We start from the raw sequence: 17243 nt of genomic DNA on the forward strand, positions 1-17243 counted from the left end.
CCTGACCATGTACTTAACTGGAAACCTATATCCAAAAGACTGAAACTGAATCTTCATCCCAAAATGAAAACAAAATAAAATGAATAACTTGAGGTTTATGGCATATAGTTTAGGTAAACACACATATGAGGAGAAAGGGGAAGAGGAAACGGAGGTGTCAGAAGCAAAGCTGAGTGACAGAACACATTCAGTCAGGGCAGATGTCTATACGGAGTGGAGTGGAACATCAGGAAAAGCTCCATATGGATTCATGCGCACACGTCTGGAGGCACCAGATCCCTCTATGGCAGACCAACGAACAGGGAGCTAAGGGAGGAGGCCCTTCCTGTCATTCCAGTTTTAGAAGCTCCGCATCGAAGACGAGAGTGGCATGTGGTGGGATGATGCCTCGGTGCCCAGTGGCACCATAGGCATAATCTGGAGATATAGTCAGTTTGGCTCTCTGACCCACACTCATCTGGGCAACCCCTTTTTCCCAGCCTCGGATCACCTCCTGCTTGCCTAGCATAAACTTAAAGGGCTTGTTTCTGTCCCGGGAGTAATCAAATTTCTTTCCATCTTCAAGCATCCCGGTGTAGTGCAACACGCAGGTCTGGCTGCACTTCGGGAAGGTGCGCCCGTCTCCTGGGGAGATGGTTTCCACTTGCCTCCCACCGCGGCGGCGGACGCTGAGCGCTCTGGCAGCGCTACGTAGACCGGCAACGACCCGGCAGCGGTTCCATCGCTCTGCCTAGTCCCTCTTGGCTTTGTATTTTTATAATAAAATTAATAGACATGTATTTGTGATTCGTGCTAAATGAGTAGAATTTAGCTGCTTTTGCCTATAAAAGCAAATAAAATAATGGGCAACTATTCGGATGAGTATGTTAATTTGCTTCACTTTAGTACCTTTTTTTTTACTTTGTATATGTATCCCATAAAATAATTTTGTGTACCTTGAAAATACACAACAAAATTTATTTCAAAAGAGATTAATAGAGAAATAGATGTTGTACATCTATTGTTTGCATTTGCAAATGTTTCGGAATCACAGCAATTATTTTTAATATTCAATTTAGTTTCATGGTTACATGCACAGATTTATTATATAGGTAAATTGTGTGTCATGGGGATGTGGTGTAGAGATTATTTCCTCACCCAGGTAATCAACATAGTACCTGATAGGTAGTTTTTCCATTCTCACCCTACTCCCACCCTCAACCCTCAAGTAGACCCCAGTGTCTATTGTTCCTTTCTTTGTGTCCATGTGTACTGAATGTTTAGCTCCCACTTGCAAGTGAAAACATGCAGTATTTGGTTTTCTGTTCCTGCATTAGCTCACTTAAGATAATGTCCTCCCGCTCCATCTATATTGCTGCAAAGGACATGGTAACTTCTTTTATGGCCGCGTAGTATTCCATGGTGTATACATACCACATTTTTAAAAAATCCAGTCTACCATTGAAGGGCATCTAAGTTGATTCTGTGTCTTTGCTGTTATGAATAGTGCTGTTATGAGCATATGTGTGCATGTGTCTTTATGGTAGCATGATTTATATTCCTTTGAGTATATACCCTATAATGGGATTGCTGGGTCAGGTAATAGTTCTATTTTAAATTCTTTGAGAATTTGCAAAACTGCTTCCCACAGTGGCTGATAAAATTTACATTCTCACCAGCAGTGTATAAGCATTTCCTTTTCTTGGCAACCTCACCAGCATGTGCTATTTTTGGACTTCTTAGTAATAGCCATTCTGACTGGTGTGAGGTGGTATCTCATTGTGCTTCTGATTTGCATTTTGTCTAATTATTAGTGATGTTAAGCATTTTTTCATTTGCTTGTTGACCACATGTATGTTTTTTGAAAAGTGACCGTTCATATACTTTGCCTACTTTTTAATGGGATTGTTTTATCCTTGTTAATTTTTTTATGTTCTTTGTAGATGCTGCATATTAGAACATTGTCAGATGCATAGTTTGCAAATATTTTCTTCCATTCTGTAGGTTGTATGTTTTATCAGTAGTTTCTTTTGCTGTACAGAAGCTCTTTAGTTTAACTAGGACCCATTTGTCAATTTTTGTTTTTGTTACAATTGCATTTAGTGTCTTTGTCATGCAGTCTTTGCCAGGGGTTACTTCCAGAATGATAATTTCCTAGGTTATCATCCAGAGTTTTTGTAGTTTTGGATTTTGCATTTAGGTCTTTAATCCTTCTTGGGTTTATTTTTGTAACTAGTGTAAAGAAGGTGTAAGCTTCAATATTCAGCATATGGCTAGCTAGTTATCCCCATTGCCTGTTTTTGTTTTTCTTTTTTTTTTTTTGACTTTGTAGAAGATTAGGTGATTGTAGATGTGTGACTTTATTTCTGGGTTCTCTGTTCTGTCCATTGGTTTAGGTGGTTGTTTTTGTGCCAGTAACATGCTGTTTTGGTTATTGTAGTGTATAGTTGGAAGTCAGGTAATGTGATGCCTCTAGCTTTGTTCTTTTTGCTTAGGATTGCTTTGGCTATTTGGACTCTTTTATTCTGTTCTATATGAATTTTAGAATCATTTTTCTTAATTCTGTAAAGAATATCATTGGTAGTTTTATAGGGATAGAATTGAATCTGTAAATTGTTTTGAACAGTATGGCCATTTAAAAACTATTGATTCTTTCATTATCCATGAACATGGGATGTTTTTTCATTTGTTTGTGTCTTGTCTGATTTCTTTCGGGCAGTATTTAGTCATTCTCATTATAGAGATCTTTTACTTTTTTATTTAACTGTATTTCTAGGATTTTTGTGGCTATTGTGAATAGATTGTGTTATTGATATGATTCTCAGCTTTGATGTTGTTGGTGTATAGAAATACTACTACTGATTTTTGTACATTGATTTTGTATCCTGAAATGTAGCTGAAGTTCCTTATCAGGTCTAGGAGCTTTTGAGAAGAGACTATGGGGCTTCATAGGTACAATATCATATCATCTGAAAATAAGGATATTTTGGCTTTCTCCCTTTCTCTTTGCATGTCTTTTATTTCTTCTTCCTGCCTGATTTCTCTGGCTAGGATTTCCAGTACTGTGTTGAATATGAGTAGTGAGAGAGGGCATCATTGTCTGTTCTGGTTTTGAAGGTGAATGCTTTCAGCTTTTGCCCATTCAGTATGTTGGCTGTGGGTTTTTCATAGATGGCTCTTACTATTTTGAAGTATGTTCCCTCAATGCTTAGATTGTTCAGGGTTTTTAACATGAAGAGATGTTGAATTTTATTGAAATAATTTTGTGTGTCTATTGAAATGATCGTACGGTTTTTGATTTTAGTTTAACTTGTGTGAATAATCACATTTATTGATTTGCATATGTTAAACCAACCTTGCATCTCAGGGATAAAGCCTATTCGATTGTGGAATATTAGCTTTTTAATCTGCTGCTGGATTTGGTTTGCTAGTATTTTGCTGAGGACTGTTGCATCTATGTTCATCAAGGATATTGGCCTGAAGTTTTAGTGTTTTTCATTGTGTCTATTCCAGGTTTTGGTATCAGGATGATACTGTATTCATAGAATGAGTTAGAGTTTAGAATAGTTTCAGTAGGAATGGGACCAGCTCTTCTTTATATATCTGGTAAAATCTGGCTGTGAATTCAACTGTTCCTGGGCTTTTTCTGGTTGGTAGTCTGTTTATTACTGATTCTATTTTGGAACTCATTATTGGTCTGTTCAGGGATTCAGTCTCTTCCTTGTTCTGTGTTGGGAGGTTGTATGTGTCCAGGAATTTCCCAGTTTCTTCCAAGTTTTCTAGCATGTGTTATAGAGGTGTTTTTAATAGTCTCTCAAGGTTATTGTATTTCTGTGGGATCCCTAAAGTGGTAACATCCCCTTTCTTATTTCTTTGTGTTTACTTGGATCATCTCTCTTTTTTTTTTTTTCTTTATTAGTCTAGCTAGTGGTTTATCTTATTTATTCTTTCAGCAAACCAACTCCTGGATGCGAACTTTTGTGTTTTTTGCATGTTACAACTTCCTTCAGTTCAGGCCTGGTTTTGTTTATTTCTTGTCTTCTGCTAGCTTTGATGTTGGTTTGCTCTTGTTTCTCTAGTTCCTCTAGGTGTCATGTTAGGTTGCTAATTTGAGATCTTCTTAGTTATGTGATATGGGCATTTTGCACTATAATATTTCTTATTAATAAGGCTTTAGTTGTATCCCAGTGATTCTTGTATGTTGTATCTTTGTTCTCAGTAGTTGCGAAGAAATTCTTGATTTCTGCCTTAATTTCATTGTTCACTCAAAAGTCGTTCAGGAGCAGGTTAATTTCCATGTAATTCTGTGGTTTTGAGCAATCTTCTTAGCATTGATATATATTTTTATTGTGCTGTGGTCCAAGAGCGTGCTTGGTATGATTCCAGTTTTTGTTTTGTTTTGTTTTGTTTTCAGTTTTCTGGGGATTGTTTTATGGCCAATCGTGTGGTCGATTTTAAAGTGCCATGTGCAGAGAGAAACATATATTCTGAAATTTTGGGGTAGAGAGTTCTTTAGATGTGTATTAAGTTCGTTTAGCCAAGTGTTGAGTTCAGGTTCTGAATATCTTTGTTAGTTTACTGTCATGATGATCTGTCTAATACTGTCAGTGGTGTGTTGAAGTCTCCCACTATTGTTGTGTGGTTATCTAGGTTTCTCTGTAGGTCTCTAAGAATTTGCTTATTAATCTGGGTACTCCTATGTTGCATGCATATATGCTTAGGTTAATTAAGTCTTCTTGCTGAATTGAACCCTTCTATTATGTAATGTACTTCTTTTCTCTTTTGATTTTGTTTGCTTAAAGTTTGTTTGTCTGAGATTAGAGTAGCAACTGCTTATTTTTGGTTTGTTTGTTTTCTTTCCATTTGCTTTGTAGATTTTTCTCCATCCCATTACTTTGAGCCTATGGATGTCATTGCATGTGAGATGGGTCTCTTCAAGGAACATACAGTTGGGTCTTGTTTCTTTATCCAGTCTGCCATTCTGTGCCTTTTAGTTGGGGCATTTCACCCATTTATATTCAAGGTTAGTTTGGATATGTGTGATTTGATCCTATCATCATGTTATTAGGTAGTTATTATGCAGACTTGACTGTGTAGTTGCATTATAGTGTAAATGGTCTATGTACTTGTGTGTTTTTGTGGTGGTACATAATAGTCGTTTGTTTCTATATTTAGTATTCCATTAAGGTCCTCTTGTAAGGCAGTTCTGGTATTAATGAATTCCCTTAGCATTTACTTGTCTCAAAAGAATCTTATTTCTCATTTGCTTATGAAGCTCATTTTGGTAGGATATGAAATTATTGGTTGTAGTTTCTTTTCTTTAGGAATGATGAATATAGGCCCTCAATCTCTTCTGGCTTACAGGGTTACTGCTGACAGGACTGTTGTTAGCCAGATCGGGTTTCCTTTGTAGGTGACCTGCCCCTTCTCTCTAGCTGCCTGTAATGTCTTTTATTTTATTTTGACTGAAAATCTGATGACTATGTGTCTTGGGGATGGTCATCTTCTATAGTATCTTACAGTAGTTGTTTGCATCTCCTGAATTTGGATATTGGCCTCTCGCAAGGTTCGGGACATTGTTATGGACAATATTCTCAAATATACTTTCCAAGTTGCTTGCTTTCTCTCTCTCTCTCTTTCAGAGATACCAGTGAGTTGTAGTTTTGATCTCTTTACATAATCCCATATCATCAGAGGTTTTCTTCATACATGTTTTTTCTTTTTTTCTTTATTTTTGTCTGACTGAGTGGATTTGTAGAACCAGTGTTTGAACTCTGAGATTCTTTCCTCAGTTTGGTCTATTCTGTTGTTAATACTTGTGATTATATTATTAAATTCTTGTAATCCATTTTTCAGCTCTATCAGATTACTTTGGTTCTTTCTTTAAATGGCCACTTCATCTTTTATTCTCTGTAATGGTTTATTGTATTCCTTAGATTACTTGGATTGGATGTTTACTATCTCCTGAATCTCCGTGATCTTCATTCCTATCCATACCCTGAATTATTTATCTGCCATTTCACCCAGTTCAGCCTGGTTAAGAACATTGTTGGGGAACTAATGAAGTTGTTTGGAGGTAGGAAGACACTCTGGTTTTTTGACTTGCCAGGGTTCTTACACTGGTTCTTTTTTCTCTGTGTGGGCCAATGGTCCTTTAATATTTGAAGTCACTGTCCTTTGGTTGGGTTTTTTTTTTTTTTTTTTTTTTTTTTTTTTTTTTTGCATTTATCTTCTTTGATGCCCTTGGCAGTTTGACTTTGGTATAAGGCGGGTTCAGTCAACTGGCTTTGATTCTGGAATATTTCAGGGGACCATAGCTCAGTTCTGCACTCCTGGGCTACATGCTCTTACCCTGAGTGGACTGGTACCAGGTCCCCATCTTTGTTCTCTGGCCCCTTGAGGTGAGGAACCTGCTGTGCTGGGGAGGCTAACGTGATTCTGGTTTGTGGTCACAACTGTTATGGGGGATCCCAGCCAAAGTGCTTCGTCAGGGTGGTGGCAATGGGATCCATGATTCTTCTCATGTGCCAGCAGCCATGGTGGTATAGCAGGGTGCACATGTGTTGGCTGGGATATGCTGGCAAAATATTTTAGTCCTGTATTTTTTGGCCATAGTCCAGTAGGTGGCACTTAAGAGTGTTAGCCAGCAGATAGGCTCTTACTCCGCTGTGTGGCTCTTCTGTTTTTTGGCACAGTTGGCAGTAGTTCTCTGTGATGCTCCAGAGAGGGATGGCCCACTCACGTAGTCTGCTTCCAGGCCTTGGAGGAGCCCCCTTCAATCAAGCTCCATCCCCGCGTTTCTTTTGCTGGGTGTTTTATTCCATAAGGCTTCCTCAGGTAGCGGCAGTGGTCTGCAGACAGGCTGTAGTTGGCCCTGTGGAGGGAGGCACGCCCTGATCCTCCATCAGCCTATGAACACAGGTGTCTCACTTCTTTCGGTGAAGGCTTCTCCCTGTTTAGTCACCAACCAAGCCAGCAGTGGGTGGGGTCAGACGACTGTCTGGGTACTTTCCCAGGGAACACGTGATTGTGCCTTCCCACAGAGTTTGGACAGAAGTAAGACAGCGGGCTAAAAGATCTAGCAGGCGTGGCACACATTGCTACCAGTGTTGGGGGTAGGTGAAGTCACCCGCCCTGCTCTCTGGTTATTTTCTAAGACAACAGAAGGCTGTATCCACCAACTGAGTTCAAGCAGAAGAGGGACTACTGGGCCAGAAGCTGGCCCCAAGCTTTGTCTGGTGAGGGTGAATGGATCAATCTTACTGCTCCCACACATTCCATCAGGGCTATGGCACTGGTACTAGTCTGTTTCAGGGTCTAAGGCTGGAGAGGTCTCTGTGGACTTCAGAGTTACCTTTGCCAAAACTACTGGTAGCTCTCTGCCTCAGTTTAGAAGTGTGTGGTGTAGTGCAGCGGGGCCAGGGGCATTTTCCCATCCCCAGTCTTGCACAGGTCCCTGTCAAGAGAATCTCCCATGGAATTTCTATATGGGGAGCTTTCCCTTATGGGGAGCTTCTCCTGTCTACGCATTGATTCCACATGGGTTTCTGCCCAGCTTTGTTCTTCTCTGCTGTGTCCTCTTCCTGCCTTGATGGATCCCAAAGCGATTTCTTAGGTGATCAGCTTGTTGGGTCAGCGTTCACTAGCCCTTTTCTTTCCTCTCCATGAGAGCAGTACACATGAGCTTCTTGCTTCTAGTCCGCCATTTTGACCCTTTGCCTCTACAAAGGCAACTTGTGTCAATATGTTCCTCCATATTCCTAAGACATTCTTGAAGAATCTGGAGACTGACTCTAGGTGCACTGCCTATGAGTTAGCCCTGCTTTGCAAGGAACAGTTAAAAAAAAAATGTGTGTGTGTATATACACACACACACACATAATTATATATGTATATGTAAATATAAATGTATATTTATATTCATGTATACATATATATTTATATATATGATGAGAATAAACACTATTCTTAACATTTGCTATTTCTCCTCCACATATACTATGTTTCATTGTCCAATATGCCATTTCTTTCAAAGTTTAACATCTCCACCTATTGTGCATATTACAGTCAGCATCATAATACAATCTCTTTCAGGCATGCAGTGATCGTAGCTCACTGTTTTTGCCTGTACATGTGTAAATGTGGTACTGGCTTCTTATAGTAAGTTGTTGGTAGTGTAGGAACTATGTGTATTGAGTTTACTTGCAGTTTTAAATGTCTTCAGTACAATTACATCATGAGTTAGTGGTGAAATGCAAAGCTGTTACAGATACAAAAAGAATAAAAACATAGCTTAGGGTATAAATTTGATATTAATGAAGACAATTATTATCCTTGGAGAAATGATAAAAATTCCATATTTTCTTGTGCCACAACAAACAAGTGCCTTGTAGGATCTAATAAACCAAGGTATACCTAAATGGCACAAGCTGTGCTATATTTTGTTACTGCTAGATATGCAAAAGGAATGCTTGGCACATGTCTGGGTAAACTGAGAGACCATTAGAGGACAGGAATGTGCGGCTTCCTCTTGTAAGAGGGTATCTAGTTGTTGCTTGCTGGTGTACCTGTTTGTTCGCCTAGGCAATTCAGCCTCTCAATGCCTTTTAAAAGTATCTCTTTGATGTACCTTTAGAATTCTGTGAAATACATCAGACCTTTTCTTCAATTAAATTTGCCCCAAGGCCCACTTTATATTTCTTGACTTGAGTTACTGCCAACTTTTTAAAGCAATATCTTGCCAGGAGTGTAAATCTGCCCCAAATTTGACCTTTTTTAAGATCAAACGCAGCCACATTCCCCTGTGCTGGTTTTCAAATCAATTTCTTATGTAGATTTATGCAGAAAATTAAAGTTCCAAAGTGTTTAAAACCATCTCACTTGCTCTATACTTATTCTTATTCTATTTAGTCCCAGAAAAAGGGGCAGCCTTCTGTGCCTGGTTGGAAGAAGTCTCATCCATGGTTGCAACTTGCCATGTCTTCCCACAGAGTGTGAGTTTCCTTCTTTATACATCAAAAGATGAAATACCCAAGTCCAAGTACTTGATGAGTGTGATTTTTCTGACTTTTAAAGTAGTTATCAGATCATTTAAGAATAGTTCCTAAATGTGGAAACTACGACTCTTGTGGAAACTAAAACTCAAAGCCAAATATAATCACTTACAATCTTGGAAACACATCTATTTTGTAAGCAATATGGTTTTCAGAAGCCACTCTGTAGCTTACAGCTTAAACCTGTTTTATCTTTACCACAGACCACTGCACAGCATTGCTTTTTATTTTTCTAAAGTAAATGGAAGAGAGGATTTGACGGGCTTTGTGATTTCAGTTTCATTCATATCAGTTTCCCAACTCCTCGTTTGTGAATTTAAATTTTAACTGAGAAAACGATATGACACTGATTCACATGTTTATGAGGAAAAAAATTTCAAATTGCTGTAGACTATACTCTCTCCAATAGAATGGCATGTGAAATAATCCTGTTTTCTAGGAAAATTTAGAAATTTTCAGTGGTATTATGTCTAGAATTTGTCTTTTCTGATTACCTGTCCTTTTAATTAATGCCTATCCCATGTACTTCAAATATTATTTTTCCATTTTGTATTTTTTTAATTTTTTATGTTTTCCTCCCACATTGAGTCATACATTTCTAATTCTGAATTAGTTGTGCTTATAGTCACATCATTTTTTATGACCCCTTGCAAATATGTCCTTGATTTTCCTGAAATCATACCAGTCTCCTTTTCTAGGTCTAGTGAATATTCAGCCTGTTTTAACTAGTTGTTTTCATTCTCTAACAAAACCCCTAGCCCTTTCCTTCTCATACCTCAGGCTAATATTTTCTACCTTATTTGGGAGGGTTGCTTCTTATTTTCACATTTACCCTCAACTGGAAAACTGAAGACTGCTTCAAAAGGACCATTAAAATGCAGGTGCTTTTAGAAAAATGTCCAAACCCGTATTCTTTCCTTAGGGCCCTGTGACAGCCAAAAAATCTTTCATCTCATGTGCCTCTCTACAATCCTGCCATTCTTCATTTGCTTGTTTGTTCATTTGTTTGTTTGTTTAACTCAGGGAGCCTTCAGTAAGCTTCTCTACACTCATTAGCGCACAGATGGATCTTCTGCTATTTTGTTGTTGCAGTAGAAGTGGCCTTTTATGTAGACAGATGTTTAAGAGATCAGAAAAGAAATATCACCATTATAATCAAGAGACATTGCATTATCAATAGAATGGATTTCCATTTTATTATTGATTTTGAAAAGTGGAAGCAAGTGAATTTGATATAAACTTAAATACTGTATTTTGGGGATTAGCAGAAAATAAAACTTTATATGAGAAATAAGGAAGTGAAAATTAATGCTTTTACCTAGAAACATGTAGATAAGGGATTATTAATACTTTTATTAAGTTAGGAACTGACTGCAACCAACTTGTTGAAAGACATTTAGACCCATGTAGAAAAATTAGGAGTAACTTTTATTTTCATTTTTTAAGGTAAGTCATTGTGAAAATAAATTTGTGTAATACACAGTTTTAGATTTATGCAATTTTATAAAGAACCTTCTTAAAAATACATGCGTTTCATAAGGATGTCACAAAAATAAAACTGTAGAACAACCTCAGTTGTGAATACGAATTGGAAAACTGTAAAATATTACCAAGTGTTGAGCACTAGTGTTCATAGAAGTATTATTCACAATAGCCAAAAGGTAAAAACAACCCAAATATCCTCAACAAATTACCAGATCAATAAAATGTGGTATACACATATAATGGAATATTATTCAACCTTAAAGAGTAATAAAATTCTATTATATTCTACAACATAGATGAACATTGAACACATTATGCTAAATAAAATAAACCCATCAAAAAGAACAAATATATGATTCTACTTTTATGAGGTTCCTAGGACAAGCGAAATTATAGAGACACAAAGTGGAATAGAGGTTGCAGGGGGTTGTGGGGGAGGAACGAATGATAAATTATTCGTTAATGGGTACAGAGTTTTTGTTTGGAATGATGAAAACATCTAGAAATTGATAGTTGCACAACATTGTGAATGTACTTAATGCCACATATTTGTGCACTTAAAATTAGTTAAAATGGGCTAGGTATAGTGGCGTGCAGCTACTTCCCAGCTACTGGGTAGGCTAAGGCTGGAGGATCACTTAAACCCAGAAGTTCAAGTCCAATATAGGTAATATAGACCCTGTCTCTAAAAATAATAATGACAATGATATATTTTAAAAATAGTTAAAATGGTAAATTTTATGCTATGTCTATTTTACAGTAATAAGAAATATTACAAAAATATTACCAAATGTATTTCAGTAGAACACATCTATCAGCATAGTAAATTACACTCAAATGTAGTTCATTTCAGGAATGCAAGATTGATTTAATTTTTAAAAATAAACAAATTCACTAATTTTTTAGATCAAAAAATGCATTTAATAAAACCAATTTTCTATTCCTTATTAAATAAACATGGATGTATATAATTAGTAGATATTAACAACAATGTGAATAAATCATTTATTGAATAAGTGTTAGAGAGATAACCAGTAAGACAATTGGAGAAAAAAGAAAAGGAAGACCAGATCCCTATCTTACCTCTACACCAAAATAAATTCTGTGTCTAACTAAAATTAAGTGCCAATGAATAAATAAATAAATAAATGTACTAGAATGAGTTATGGCCAAATTTTATTTAATAAAGTTTAATTGGGGAAAGCATTTCCAAAAAAATGATGAAAATTACTGAAGCCATAAGTAAATGAATAAATTACTTTAAAACATAAATTGAAAACTTCTGTACAAGAAAAGTCATGTTGATAATTAATTACTAAAATCAAAAAGGAAATTCTAAATTTATGTGAATAGTTGAAACACATGACAGAAAATCCATGCCTTTCTATATAGATGAATTCATATTTCTAATTGAACAAGAAGCTAATGTTCCTATCACACATGTATAGTGTAAGGGAACTATACTATACTATACTATATAATACTATATATACTATACTATAAAAAAAGTGAACCTCACTTTTAGAAAATACAAATTATGATTAATTTGAGATGCTTCTGTTCTTTATCTGACAAGTTTTGATTATAATCAATCATGATTTTAGGGCATGTAGAAAATTTCACTCCATAATCTCTTGGTCAGAGATTATAGACTCAAGTATTTTAGAGAGCAGTTTTGCAAAATTAATTAATATCACAAAGGCACAGACTTTTGAAAGCAGTTGCCCATCTAGCTATTTATGTTAGAATTATATATTTGCAAAAATACACCTTGCTACATGAAACAAATGCATTTGTTCCCCTTTAGTATAAAAGGTATACATGCATGTGTATACATGTGCATATAATTATATGTAAATAAATGTAAGACAGATAATTTGAAGTAAAAGGGGGTTCCCTTTTATTGCAGGCATTTTGTGCTGTTTGAATTAGTTACTATTAATGTTATTTTCCTAATAATAAAGACATTTTAGAAATAGTTTGGGCTAATGGAAAGCAAGTAATGTAGAAAAATTGGTTCTATGTAGAAGCTTCTTTTTTCCTAGATAATTAAAACTAAGAATTATTATGTGTTGTCTATATGCCAAATAACTTACAGTTTTTATCTATGACTCATTTGATTGTCACAAAATTCTAATAATACTATCCTTCCCATTTTATATGTAAGGAAACTCTCATAGGAACTGACTTGCCAAAATAATATCATTAGTAAGTTTACAGCCTGTTGCCTTTACCTCATTATTACATCGTGTAGTTCATTATTATAATCTAAGCAAATCATATCTTAAAACATGCAGTAGAAAATTTAACCCCAAACATGACTCCAAAATCCACCAAAATCTATTATGAGTTTAAAAACTATATTCAAATTTTGTCTTTATGAAAAAACAATGCACATTTTATTTCTGGTTTATGAATAGATATGGTGCTTAAATTAAGAGCATAGTGTAAAACTCAAGCTTAGAGGAATGACCAACTTTAAAACATTGTAAAATAGTCCTTAAACCTGGGACCTCACACTTAAGAGAATTACAGTTTTTATGACTACCCTGTATATATCAGACACTGAGAAAAGCAGAACAAACTGCTATTTTCTTTTCTGAAGTACATTGTGAGTGTTCTAAAGAAGAGCATAAGGTTTAAAACTATGTAAGTGGCTTTCCTACAGCCCCACAATATATTAATGAGTGTGTTAACATTTGAACCTGGATCTGTCTGCACCAAAGATTCTCTTTGCATTAAACCATGGTATAATTCACTTTCTTTTATCTGAGGAGGCATTGAGATAATTCTGGACACAGACTGCTAAGATTTCAAAGGCCCACAGATGGAAAAACAGATGTATTTCTCCTCTGGTGTTAAGTGAGGCAGAAATAAACTACTCATTAGTTGGGAGTGTGTCTCATAGGTCATATGGCTGAATCTTCTACCCAATTTAGGAATCATTTCTACAGTATTTGTGCTACTCATCAGTCTGTATATGAATACTTCTAGGATTGAAAAGAAAGTTCAATGCCTCATAAACCAGTTGGATCTAATATTGAGTAGATATCGCTGTTCAGTTTTTCCATTTCCTCATTGAAATATGATCCTTATCCTTGTAAGTTTCCAGCGGTGCTGGTTTTGCCTCTGCAGCAGTAAAGAAATCACAGTAATTAAAGTCTGTCTTTAACTATTCTTGATAAATTGCCTTCATTGGCTTCCAGGACAAGACTATTTTTATCTCCTGTTGCAAAACTGCTTGTATTTTTCAGCCTAGTTTGCTGGTTTCTACTCTTCCACACAACTTAATGATATTGAAGTTCCCTAAGAATTATCTATAGTGCTCCTCCCTGTCTACACCCACACTCCATTTGTGATGTCACTTGTGCCATGCCCTTACATAAGCTTCTGATCAAGCCAAGGCCTCTCTCCAAGGCTTACTTGAAGCTGCCCACTTGACATCACCATATGGATATCTAGACATCTCAGATTCAACCAATATTCTTCTCACCCCATTTCTACTCTACCTGTCATCTACACTGTCTCAGCTGGTGACAACACCTGATCCTTTTACTTGGTCATGTCAAAAACCATGGATGCCTCCTTCACTCCTCTCTTTCTCCTGCACATTCTATCCAACCTGCCAGGCAAACTTAGTAGTCTTATGTTCAAAATATACCATGAAGTTGAGAAGGATCTGTGGGAAGATGATGAAGTAGGAAGCACCAGAAATCTGTCTTCCTACCTAGAAAACAATTGCAGTTGCAGAATCTGTCTGATGTAACTATTCTGTAACTACTGAAGCCTATTGAAGTATTGCAAATTCCAGGGGAAGCCATGAGTAGTAAATTGCCATTAGTTTTGATCCATTTCAACTGTTAGCAGTTGACTATAGAGACCAGAAGGCAGTCGGAAAATATATCTCAAGTGCTAAAACAAAAATGCTGTCAATCAAGAATCTTATATCTAGCGAAACTGTTCTTTAAAAGTGAGGAATAAATTGACACATTCCCACACACACAAAAGCTCAGAGAGAGTTCATTGCCACTAGACCTTCCCTGCAAGAAATGCTTCAGGGAGTCCTTCAGGGTGAAATTAAAAGAAACTAGACAGTAACTTGAAGCCAGATGAAGACATAAAGATCTTAATAAAGGTAAATAAAGGACAATTATAAAAGCTAGTATTATCTTAACAATGGTTTGTATCTCCATTTTTTTTTATTTTCTACAGATTTAAGAGACTAATACATCTTTTTAAATGGTCTAAAAGCTGGTAAAATTGTAACTTCACTTTTTTACTATATAATTAAAGATATTAATGTACTTAAAAATTATTAGTTTATGTTTTGGGGCATATAATGCATAAAGATGTAATTTTGTGACATGAACAGTGGAAACAGGTATAAAGCCGTAAAAGTGCAGAGTTTTTTGTGTCGCTGAAATTAAGTTGGTATAAATTCAAATTAGAGTGTTACAATTTTGGGATATTAAATGTAGTGCCCATGGTAGTCACAAAGAAAATAGCTATAGAATACATACAAAAGAAAATGTGAAAGGAATTTAAATATTTCACTACAAAAAATGAACTAAACATAAAAGAAGACAATAATGCCAGAAATGAGGGACAAAAATGCTATAAAACATGTAGAAAACAAGTAGCAAAATGACAGAAGTTCATTTCTCCTTATCAGTATAGTTTTTCATTAAAATCTTCAGAGGATTTGTTCTGGGACCCCTGCAAATACCAAAATTCTCAGATGCTCAGGTTCCTTATTTAAAATGGCCTAGTATTTGCATAAAACCTAAGCAATTCTCACATATACTTTAAATGATCTCTAGGTTACTCATAATAACTTATACCATGTACATAATTTATAATATCGAATACTATGTAAATTATTGTTATACTGTATTGGATATTATTTGTATTATTTTATCATATTGTTATATTTTATTTTTTTAATTCTTTTAAATTCATGGTTTACTGAATAACTGAATCAATAGATGTGGAATTGTGAATATGCAGGGCCAACTGTAATTACTTTAAATGTAAACAGTTTAAACTCTCCAATCAAAAGTGATTGACAATAGATTTTTAAAAATGATTCAAATATATGATATTTATAAGAGACTCACATTATATCCAAAGACAAGTAGATCGAAGGTGAAAAAACGAAATCCTGGCACGTGCTGCAACATGGTTGAAACAAGAGGACATTATGCCATTCATAAAAGGAGAAATACTGTGTGATTACACTTATATATGGTTACTTAAGTAGTCAAAATCATAAAGACAGAACATAGAATGGCAATCGCCAGGGCCTTGGCAGAGGGATGAATGGAGAGTTATTGTTCAATGGATACAGAATTTCAGTTTCAAGGATAAAAAGAGTTGTGGAGATGGATGATAGTGATGATTGTACAACATTATGAATGTGTTTAACACCACTAAACTGTATACTTAAAAATGTAAATACAGTAATATTTTATGTGTATTTCCCCCATTTTTTTTTTTTTAATTAGAACAAAGAGCTCTTGTTACCCTGGCATAAGTCATCACCTTCTCTCAACTGGGCTCTTACCCTGGCCTAAGTCATCATTTTCTCTCAAGTGGGCTATTACCTGGCCTAAGTTGTCATCTTCTCTCAACCCAGCTCTCTGCTCCTATACAAGTATCTTTACAATCTATTCTTAACAGAATAGCCATCGTCATCTTTAAACATATAGGTCATACAGGTCATGTAACTCCTCAGAAAGTTCCAGTGGTCCTTCATTTTGCTCAAAGTAAAAGGCAGGGGTTTGCAGTTGCCTACAAGAGTTGACTGCCCATTACCATGTCCTAAGTTGCCTTGTTTATTCATTTTGTGCAGTAACCCTGGCTGGCTAGCGTTCCTAACACTTGGCCCTCATACGTTTACAAAACTACCTATCTCATGTAAAACCACTCCTGATTTGGATAACACTTTCTCAATGAGGTCTAACTTAGACAACCTATTTAATATAGCAACCTTCATCCATCGCTACCCAAGTACTCACAGTCCCTTTACCTTTTTCTAGTTTTTCTTTTTTCCCATAACATGTATTATCTTTTAATATAGTTTATAATTTGCTTGTTATATTATAGTCACTTCATGTCAGAGTGTAAAGTTGCAAAATGGCAAGTTCTTCTTTCTCGATTACTCATGTATTCCACTCACTTAGAACAATGTCTAGCACATAGTAGGTGGTCAATAAATACTTTATGAAAAGATACAGAATGCAAATGACCCTTGAACAATAGAAGTTGGAACTACTGGGCCCACTTTTGCATGGATTTTCTTTCACCTCTGCCACCCCGAAGACCACAAGATCAACTCCACCTCTTCAACCTTTTCCTCAGCCTACTTTTACCTCAGCCTACCTTTTCATCAGCCTACTTGATGTGAAGACAATAAGGATGAAGATTTTTATGATGATTCACTTCCACTTAAGGAGTAGTAAATATATTTTCTCTTCCTTATGATTTTCTTAATAGCATTTTGTTTATCTAGCTTACTTTATTGTAGGAATACAGTATATAATACATATAACATACAAAATATGTGTTAATTGACTGTTTATGTTATCAGTAAGTTTTGTGGTCAACAGTCGGCTATTAGTTAAGTTTTAGAGGAGTCAAAAGTTATATGTGGATTTTCAACTTTGTGAGTAGTAGATGTTCCAACCCCCTTGTCGTTTAGGGATCAACTTTAATTAGGTAGTCTCT

General features: G+C 35.8%; 1 protein-coding gene and 1 pseudogene across 1 annotated transcript in view; one reads left to right on the forward strand and one right to left on the reverse strand.

The window, feature by feature from the left end:
- The window catches only part of KHDRBS2 (KH RNA binding domain containing, signal transduction associated 2), a gene marked incomplete at its 5' end in the record, with an annotated part of 503373 nt that overhangs the window by 3803 nt on the left and 482327 nt on the right, over nt 1–17243 (forward strand). The gene's annotated exons all lie outside the window — the stretch shown is intronic.
- Nucleotides 284–776, reverse strand: LOC108527869 (peptidyl-prolyl cis-trans isomerase FKBP1A pseudogene; annotated as a pseudogene).

The sequence above is a fragment of the Rhinopithecus bieti genome, unplaced genomic scaffold (assembly GCF_001698545.2).
Source record: "Rhinopithecus bieti isolate Rb0 unplaced genomic scaffold, ASM169854v2 scaffold_4749, whole genome shotgun sequence".
Taxonomy (NCBI): Eukaryota; Metazoa; Chordata; class Mammalia; order Primates; family Cercopithecidae; genus Rhinopithecus; species Rhinopithecus bieti.